Source organism: Papaver somniferum, chromosome 4, assembly GCF_003573695.1.
Source record: "Papaver somniferum cultivar HN1 chromosome 4, ASM357369v1, whole genome shotgun sequence".
Taxonomy (NCBI): Eukaryota; Viridiplantae; Streptophyta; class Magnoliopsida; order Ranunculales; family Papaveraceae; genus Papaver; species Papaver somniferum.
In genome coordinates, this window is record NC_039361.1 from 163,662,563 (window position 1) to 163,672,455 (window position 9,893).

The 9,893-nt window shown below is 35.7% G+C and overlaps 1 long non-coding RNA gene across 12 annotated transcripts; it reads left to right on the plus strand.

Annotated features, from left to right (window-relative positions):
- The first annotated feature begins 1,192 nt into the window (after nucleotides 1-1,192).
- On the plus strand, nucleotides 1,193-9,551 carry LOC113271805. 12 transcript variants are annotated; one of them, XR_003322357.1, is made up of 12 exons: nucleotides 1,193-1,295; nucleotides 1,502-1,688; nucleotides 1,777-1,842; nucleotides 1,939-2,003; nucleotides 2,114-2,178; nucleotides 2,429-2,529; nucleotides 6,151-6,371; nucleotides 6,923-7,016; nucleotides 7,483-7,571; nucleotides 7,653-8,799; nucleotides 8,886-9,019; nucleotides 9,197-9,551. It is a non-coding gene; the product is annotated as an uncharacterized LOC113271805 (long non-coding RNA). The 12 variants fall into 12 exon arrangements; XR_003322362.1 differs by lacking the exons at nucleotides 6,151-6,371; nucleotides 6,923-7,016 and having other exon boundaries at nucleotides 7,653-7,817; nucleotides 7,968-8,060; nucleotides 8,654-8,799; XR_003322363.1 differs by lacking the exons at nucleotides 6,151-6,371; nucleotides 6,923-7,016 and having other exon boundaries at nucleotides 7,653-7,817; nucleotides 7,968-8,060; nucleotides 8,675-8,799.
- Nucleotides 9,552-9,893: the final 342 nt, after the last annotated feature.

The window sequence follows — 9,893 nt, forward strand, 5'->3', positions numbered from 1 at the left end:
CACACACACACACACTATATTAAGCGTTTAGAAACACTAGCTTACTATAAGACTTTGGCCTGGAATGTAGTTGAGAGAACAAACCTTCCAAGCTGCTATGTTGTAGTTGTGTCCCTACTTCTCTTGATTCTTGCAAGAACATATAGATTTGATTCCTTTATGTGATATATTTTATAGCCCCAGGAGTTGCTCCAAAGTTCGTCTTGAAGAATATAACTACCCAGCCTCCTACATGATGGGTGATGATTTCCTTTCTGATATTAGATCATAGAAACATAAACAAATCTATTCCCTGATCTAAACGATTATGAATCTCCAAGACCAGGTTATATCCGTGCTTCACGAATCCCAAGAAAAGTCTTTCAAAGTTTAACCTTAGATCACATATATCCTATATGTTTGGAGGTCAAAGTTTGCAAAAACATAGAAAAACTTATAGGGATTGAGTTTTCAGTGTTGATAATGTCTCTAATTGAAATGACGAGGGTACCAAGTACACCACAATCTTTTCGATATCAACTTATATGATAGATACCTTGAATGATCTAATATAGACAGAGATTGTCCAGAAGATGGCACGAAAAAGGTATACATTTAGTATATAGAATAGGTATCGAAAGAAAACCTAACTATAAGGATCAAACCCAAGTATTTTGATTAACGTACAAGTACCGCAGTTACTTTATCATAACCAAGACATAATTATAATATAGAAAGTAAAGTAACAACACAAAACAATATTTTGTTAATGAGGAAACCGCAAATGCAAGAAAACACAAGACCTAGTCCAGTTTTGGATACTCTCAGAATTAAGCCACCATACGAAGACCAATACCAACTTCGTATAGTTGAGACCAAGTAAACTAACCCTAGTTACCTAGTTTCTTCAATATCCTTGCGCATATAATCAATCTAGCCAACGCACATGATTCCTAAAATAGAGTTATCTTAAGTTGCTTCAGTAGTCGTGAAAATTCGCAACGAAAAAGTATGTTGCAAATTTTCACTTGCGAAATTCTGTTTCTAATTTCGCAACTGCTAAACTTCAGTTCTATTCGCAACTGTTTTGATTTCAGCATGCCAGTTCCGCGTGTGGCAGAAAACAGCTGCAAACACTTTTTTTTCCAAGCATGCGAATCGCGTGTGATACAAATCGTTTTATCCTTAGGAAAAATACCTCTAATTCATTACTACCACTCGTCCTCTCTTTCGCTCTCTCAGACAGATCTGACTCTGAACAAGAAAAGCTCTCCCGTTATTGAATCTCTTGCGCCATTGAAACCAGAGGAAGTTAGGTATGTTTGACGATTAGGGTTGGGTATTAAATCGACTGATGATGCTTTTCTGTTAGGGTTTGGTAGATTTATAGTTAGGGTTTTGAGTCTTTTTGTTTAAATCGATTAATGATGTTTTTTTTTTTCCTGTATTTTGGTAGATTGATACTTAGGGTTTTCTGTATTTTGTTTAAAAGAGGGTTATTTTTCTTCTTTTGTTGGGACAGATTTAAGTTGCTGGTGTTAGGGTTCATTTGGATTTGGGAATTTACGAGACCTCAACTTCCTTAGTATTTTGCAGCAGCTTTTGGGGTACTCGTCTTGCTCCTTAAAAGAAGAAAAGTCGTGATTTCTCCAACACTCGTTCAAAATCCTTCTCCTGGAAATCTACAGTCTAGTCATCTTGCTCTTCATGTAAACCTCTAAACCCTAACCCTCTTTCTCTATCTCTCTCCCAAGCACATTTACATTCTCACATTCACTTTGTTCTTAAAATTTTCAGGTTAATGAAGATGAATCCTATTGTTCTGCATTTATAGCTTCAGGATGCAATATTTACAAGCTTGAGGTGATATTTTTGATCCCAATTTGATACTCAGGGTTTTTGTGAATCTTGTGGATTTTTTATTTTAATTAGGTGAATGGATTCTTTGTTTCTGTTTAGATTTCATTAGAAGATTCTCCAGTTGCCAAGGGAAATTGACCCTCTTGATTTATGTACCTACGAAGGTAAAGAAACATTAATCTAGTAAATAAAATGATAAATGTTTGTTGTTCATGTTGATAGAAACAAACATCTGTATTAGACCAGTTGAATGAATACTTTATTATTGCTGCAGCTCAGCTTATAATCTCTACAGGACAGTTCTCCACTTTTTGCCTTAGTAATTTCATTCGTGCCCAGGTGATTGTTATAATCTCTCTCTCTGATTGTTGTGCTGTTAGTACTAATTGAACTACTCTTTAATAGACTTTGATGAGCTAGTTATGGTGAATTTTCGAATGTACAATGTGAGGTTTGGTGGCTTTATAAATACAGCTTTAAACAGCCATGGGCTGGTTTTAACTACCAATCAGAAATATTCAATCAATGTGTTGTTGTACTGTGATATTTGTTTGACTGTTCGGTTTTATGCTTGTGTCTTATGTGTTAGCTGTTGTGAGGAAGAAGATTGGAGATGAGACTGATCGAGAGACGGGCGTCGAAAGGGAATTTCTAGTGTTCCTATTCATCTTAGCGTTTACTCTACAAATGGTAAGATTGAGATGATATTTTAAATTTGGTTGCTCGTCTGTTTTTTGTTTGCTTGGAAACATGGTATTGAATCAAATAGATTTTACAACCAACTACACGATGTGGAACATTTTTGCCTCTTTTTCTTGTTCTCTCGTTATAAGTTTGAAGTTTTCAAATTAGCGGCCTTTAAAAGTTTTAATACCTGAAAGGATTACGAGTTCACGCCGTTTGGTTATTAGACTATGTATCGTGGGCCTTTTTTTATAGACTATGTATCATATATCATATCATATACGGTACTGACGTTTCTTTTGTATATATTTTCTCATGTTTATGTGAACTTCATAGTTTCTTTAGGAAAATGGTAAGGACTTGAGAAGAAAAAAAAATGACGAACCTTATGAGGTGATGCAACCTTATGACAAGACTTATGAGATCATGCTTTCTGCTTTGAACTGAAGTTTTCGAAAAGATGATGTGTTATACGGATACACCTAAAAAAAATTCAGCCGTACCGATACGTATTTACACGGATACGCTTACTAATACTTCTAATACTTCAAGATACAACTCAGTTAGAAAACTTTAACTAAATATTAGATCTCAATACCTTAATATTAGAAAATTAGGAATTTTACTAGAATCTATGAGAAGTTTTAACTATAGTGACAAAATATTAGTTCCAAACCTGTCCACTGATCTTGCTCTAGACTTTCTTCCTTGTTATCCAGACTTCTTCTCTCTAGTGAGGTTAATCATACATGTATGTATTTTGTAAAGTTTCTATCATGTGTATAATATATTTATGTTAAACTACTGATATGCCGTATCGCCGTATTTTAGTTTTTCAAGTTGGTGTATCATAGTAGCGTATTGGTATCTTGTATCCGATACCGTATCCGTATCGTTGCAACACAGAAAAGATGAGATTTCTGTAAATCATTAGGGTAGGTATGGAGTTTTCCTTTGCGTCAGTAGTGTAATTTGTTTTGCAAACTTGATGCTGAGCATATTTTACATGCTTAATAGGACAAAAGGGAAATTTCACCTCAATGTTTAGGTGATGTTATTCTGAATTTTGGGCTGAAGGTGTTATCCCTATGATTTTGGCATTATGCAGTTACAATGGTTACTGATTCGAGGAAATTAGTAGGTGGTGCTTATTGTTGGTGCAATGCGGAAATGTGATGGATATATGGAAATAATTTGGGGACAGAGGTTGGTTAATTGGAAAGTGAGGCTTTGATTAATATTGGAAATGAAAAATGTTTACAAGGAAATTTAGTGTAGCTCTTTGGCTCACTATGTTTACAAAAGTCTCTTTGGCTCTTACTAACTCTAGCTCTCACTCTACCTATCTTCTTAACTCACTTTGAGTTTTTGGATTGATTGGAAGTGAAACATCCGTTGCCTATTTATAGGCCTACTCAACCAACTAAGAGAACATTCTGGACACTGAAGGCTCTAGAGCTAATTGACCAACTTAGAGAAAGAAAAATGTAGAGAAGGAACTCTCTGGATGACCGACTAACATAAGAAGACTCTAGAGATAGAATTCTCTAGTCAATGCTCGATAGTCCTCGATAGTACTGGGCTTTACCCAGCGTGGAAAACTAGCTTCTTTGACCCATTAAACGTGTGTAGATCATTTTGGATCAAATCACAAATTAAGCCTGTATCTTTAACACCCTCTCTTAATTTGTGATGTTAAGTTTGTCTCTAAAATGATTGAACTTATCCACCGTGACTGCTTTTGTGAAGATGTCGGCATTTTGTTCTTGTGTTGGACAAAATTGGAGCTCAATTTCCTTGTTTTCGACCAGCTCTTTGAGGAAATGATGTCGTAGCTCTATGTGCTTTGTCCGTCTGTGGAAGACTGGACTTTTTGTCATTGAAATTGTAGACATGTTGTCACAGTAGATAGTTGTTGGATGCTTTTGTCGTTGTAGGTCGGTCATTATTCTTCTCAACCATACTGCTTCACATGCTGCACTTGTTGATGCTATCTACTCTGCTTCGGATGACGATAGTGCCACCGTACTTTGTTTTTTGGAACTCCAAGAGATAACTTTTGTTCCCATACAGAAAACATAGCCTGATGTGCTCTTTCGATCTTCAATAGAACCTGCCCAATCGCTATCTGTGAAGCCAATTAAATCATTATCTTTTTCTCTTGTATACTTGATGCCAAAATTCTTTGTTCCCTTGATATAACGGAGAATTCTCTTTGCGGCGGCATAGTGTAACTTGCTTGGCTCGCTCATAAACCGTGAAACAATGCTGGTTGCATTGACGATGTCCGGCCTTGTATTTGTTAAGTATATCACTGAGCCGACTAGACTTCTTAATAAGGTTGGATCAACTTTTGCCTCTCCATCATTTTTTACCAATTTCTCATTGGTACCCATTGGAGATGCAATTGGTTTGCAATCCATCATGTTGAACCTTTTCAGTAAGTCTTCCGCATATTTTTTTTGTGAAATGAATATTTCTTCTTGAGATTGTTTTACTTGAATCCCAAGAAAATATCACATAAGTCCTAAGTCTGTCATCTCATATTCTTTCATCATCTCCTTCTTAAATTTTTCTGCTATCTCTTGTTTTGTACTGGCATAAATTAAATCATCAACGTAGAGACAGACAATTAGGAAGTCCGTACCTTGTTTTTTGATGTAGAGCGATGGCTCACTTGGACTTTTGTCAAATCCATTATCTCGGAAATACTTGTCCATTTTGCTGTTCCATTTGGGATCATCCAACTATCAATCCAAAAACTCAAAGTGAGTGAAGAAGTTAGGTAGAGTGAGAGCTAGAGTTAGTAAGAGCCAAAGAGCCTTTTGTAAACATAGTGAACCAAAGAGCTACACTAAATTTCCTTGTAAACATTTTTCATTTCCAATATTAATCAAAGCCTCAATTTCCAATTAAAAAAAAATAAAAAAAAAATAAAAAAAATGAAGAAGTTAGGTAGAGTGAGAGCTAGAGTTAGTAAGAGCCAAAGTTCCTCTTTGTAAACAAGTAGTGTAAGCCAAAGTTGCCACACAAGCCTCTTGTAATATTTTCATTTTCATATTAATCAAAGAATTTGTTGGCGCAATGCGGAAATGTGATGGGTATATGGAAATAATTTGGGAAGAGAGGTTGGTTAATTGGAAAGTGAGGCTTTGATTAATATTGGAAATGGAAAATGTTTACAACGAAATTTAGTGTAACTCTTTGGTTCACTATGTTTACAAAAGGCTCTTTGGCTCTTACTAACTCTAGCTCTCACTCAACCTATCTTCTTTACTCACTTTAAGTTTTTGGATTGATTGGAAATGAAACATCCGTTGCCTATTTATAGGCCTACTCAACCAACTAAGAGAACATTCTGGACACCGAAGGCTCTAGAACTAATTGACCAACTTAGAGAAAGAAAAATGTAGAGAAGAAACTCTCTGGATGACCGACTAACATAAGAAGACTCTAGAGATAGAATTCTCTAGTCAATGCTCGATAGTCCTCGATAGTACTGGGCTTTACCCAGCGTGGAAAACTAGCTTCTTTGACCCATTAAACGTGTGTAGATCATTTTGGATCAAATCACAAATTCGCCTGTATCTTTAACACTTAATAGGTGTTTAGTCAATTGGTTTGCAGGTTGGAATTACCTAGGTCACATCTTCACGAATAACATGGATTCAGTCTTATTAAGGATTGGGTTGGACATAAGATGAACCCATTTGCAGAACAGGAGGCAAGGGAAAATCATCAAATTGGTAAATTTCTGCTTTCTTGATAACATGGATTCGATCTCAACTTACCCCGCATTGTGGGTAAGGCAACTCTGCAGTATGGTTCGGAAATTAAAAAGTTGCCAGGTGATTTACTTTTGTGTTTTATGTTCGGTTTATAGTTTTTTTTTTATCAGCTTTGCGCTGACTTGGTTAGTTTTTTTGCTGTGTTGCAACGATACGGATACGGTATCGGATACAAGATACCAATACGCTACTATGATACACCAACTTGAAAAACTAAAATACGGCGATACGGCATATCAGCAGTTTAACATGAATATATTATATATAAGATAGAAACTTGACAAAATGCGTACATGTATGATTAACCTCACTGGATAGAAAAAATCTGGATAACAAGGAAGAAAGTCTAGAGCAAGATCAGTGGACAGATTTGGAACTAATATTTTGTCACTATAGTTAAAACTTCTCATAGAATCTAGTAAAATACCTAATTTTCTAATATTAAGGTATTGAGATCTAATATTTAGTCAAAGTTTTCTAACTGAGTTGTATCTTGAAGTATTGGAAGTATTAGTACGCGTATCCGTGTAAATACGTATCGATACGGCTGAATTTTTTTTTTTAGGTGTATCGGTGTAACACAGTTTTTTTGTTTTGAATGTGGTGCTTAGACGAGGAATTTGAAACCGATTCTGAAAAGTCTAAAAGGGGTTCTCTATATCGAAGGGTGTATCTGAAGAGAGGAGAAGATTGTTGTTGTTCCGGGTTAGTGTATTCTTTGACAGATGTGTTGATTGGAAGAGTTGTTGTTTGCTACTTTACTGCGTGTTCATTGTGCTTAGATTTCATTTATTAAAGACCAAGTACGAACATATAGTATGTCTTATGCGTCATGCTTTATATACCATTACAAAAGATTCTGTTACATAATCAACATGGCTTAAGTTTTAGGCTGAGTTGTACTGTTTCGTCGGCTTAGTTTATGTTTTATCACTATATATCTACTAGAAGCAGTCTAAAGATGGGTTAGTGTACCTGACATTGCAAGAGTGCGGTATGCTTTGTAAGAAAGCTACACTATTGCAACTCAGAATCCGAAATGGATAGCCGCATTAGAAGAACCAGTTGACAAGTAGGAGTTTCTTAATCTAGGTTTCACTTTTCCCTGTCTAATGGCTACTTCTATTTTTGTTTCTTTTTCCCTATCTAATGGCTACTTCAATTTCAACAGTGAGAATTATAAAATTGAAGTGGTTTTGATTGAAAAAGATGTGTCCTATGAGTGCAGAAGATCGTGGTGGACTTGTTTGAGATTTAAAGGTTAGTTTTTTTTAATAACGATGAATTTTATGTTCATTTTTTGAGGATTTTTTTGCTGATTTTTGTGATTTTTATTTGCAGAATAAGCTTGAGACTTTGGCTGAATAGCATTCTGTTGTTGATTTACAAATGGTTGGATAGCATTCGTGTTATGAGATCTCCCTATTCTATTCATCAATAGCCCCATCTGGTGGTAAAAAGCCCTCTTGGGTTTTCAGAGAAGATACTAGTGTGATTATTGGAAGTGTGAGTTATGTTAGACTTGAATATGACCTTTAGAAAGGTGTCGAGTTGCATTCTGATCGTCGTTTTGGTTTTCCAGGCTAGTGTTAATTACTATTAAGATGCTCAGTTGTCTTATTTACGAGCTTTCTGGTATGTTGTTACTCACTCCAGCTGATAGTCATGGAACTGGTAGTTGGATGATATGAAAGCAAATGACCTGAAAGTAGAAACCTTGTGTCCATTTTGCTGATATGAGAGCTACAGGTACACTTCCTATTTACGTTTACAAATAGTTTCTGCTGTTCCTTCACTGAAATTTGAGATGAGAATGCTGTGAAATAAATAAAAGGAGTTGGGATCTTGTTGGATATAATCCTTGCATTAGTTAATCATCATCGAAATGGCAGGAGTATTACTTGAAAAACCTTAGACCTTGATATATTTTGTGCTGATCACCTTTCCTAGAATTTGTAAAACTATACACCAGGGCTGGTCACCTTTCATTACACCATCTTGATTCATGAAATTACTTTGTATCTTGACAGTATTAAGCTTTTTAGGTCTGGGCAGTATTAAGATGCCTTGTTGTTAAGTGTATGAGCTTGCGTTACAGGTTGTTACATGTTATGCAAATAGAGATGCTTGCTTCTCAAATTCGGTACGAGTATATAAAATGATGTTTATTATTCAACTTAAGCCACGTGATAAATGACCTGAACTATATTTCTTATGCCTTCTTTAAGTCCTGTATGGTCTGAACTATGCACTTCAACGTGTAATTCCGACTTTGGTTTTCTTTTCATGTATCATGGTGTTCTTCGTCTGGTCATAATTCCTTCTATCATTTGATCTTGAAGTTGAAACATGATATTCACAAGGTAAATATGAGGAGACTATTAAGGAGTGCGACAAAGCTCTGGAGTTAAATCCTGCATATATGAAAGATCTGATTAGAGAGTGGAGGCTCACGAAAAGCTTCAACACTTTGAAGGAGCTATGCTAGGTCTGAAATGTTAATAAGTTTTCTCTAGACATAGTTTTGCACTAATCAACTTATGATTTTTATTTACTATTTTTCTTTTCTTTCAGACATGAAGAAAACTGTGGAGTTGGATCCTTCAAATAATCAAGCTAGAAGATCCATTCTACGCTTGGAGCCCTTAGCTGCAGAAAAGCGGGAAAAGATGAAAGAGGAGATGATTACTGGAACTGGCAGGTTACAGGTAAGAATTGCCTCTTAATGTTTTTGTATTTTTGAAGGATAATTTACTTCACTGCATATGATGCAAGGATTCAGTTGTTTAACTATAATGCAAATTGTGGCCGCAACAGTATATCTAGAGATTTCAGTATGACTTGAATTGTAATTTGAAATTTGTTTTTCATTTGATAATAATTAGGCTGGCACAGTCGTACCTTTGAGATTTAGTGGGGACTTCAGAGTATAGTGTTGAATCAGTACCAAGTGTTCAAGGAAGCTACATTATTGCAACTCGAGGCCGAAATGGAAGCCACATCAGAAGAACCAGTTCACCAGTAGGAGTTTCTTATATTCTTCGTATATGCATGTCTCTTCTCTTACTTTTGAAACTAAACTAAGTTAAGAGTATTGATTCAAATCTAGAGGAAATGTAGTTACAAATGATAAGCATAGTTGTTTCCTTCCCTTTCTTTTGTAAAGTGCGGTTGATGTTGTTTAAACATGTATCACTGGACATATCAATATTAGAAATTGATTGATTGATTGAATCACAAGGATTACAGTGTTTATGGAGTGGTTGCAGGATAAAATTGAAATGGGGTGAAAAGATTTTGACTAGGTCAACAATGACCGACCTATTTTTTGTTGTTGCAAACATTTAGCAACAGGTAGATTGCGAAATTTTTTACCGCAAAATTTTGGATCAGTCTTCGTTGACTTAGTCAAGAAATTGCAACTAACATTAAATATTTCGCTTAACAGCTGTTGCGAGTCAAATGGGTCGCAAGATCACATAGCTGTTGTGAGAACTGTTGCGACTCAAAATTCGAAACAGACAGGCTACTGTTGCGAAAATTTGTTACACCACGTTTTGCAACAGCTGGCTGCTATGCGAG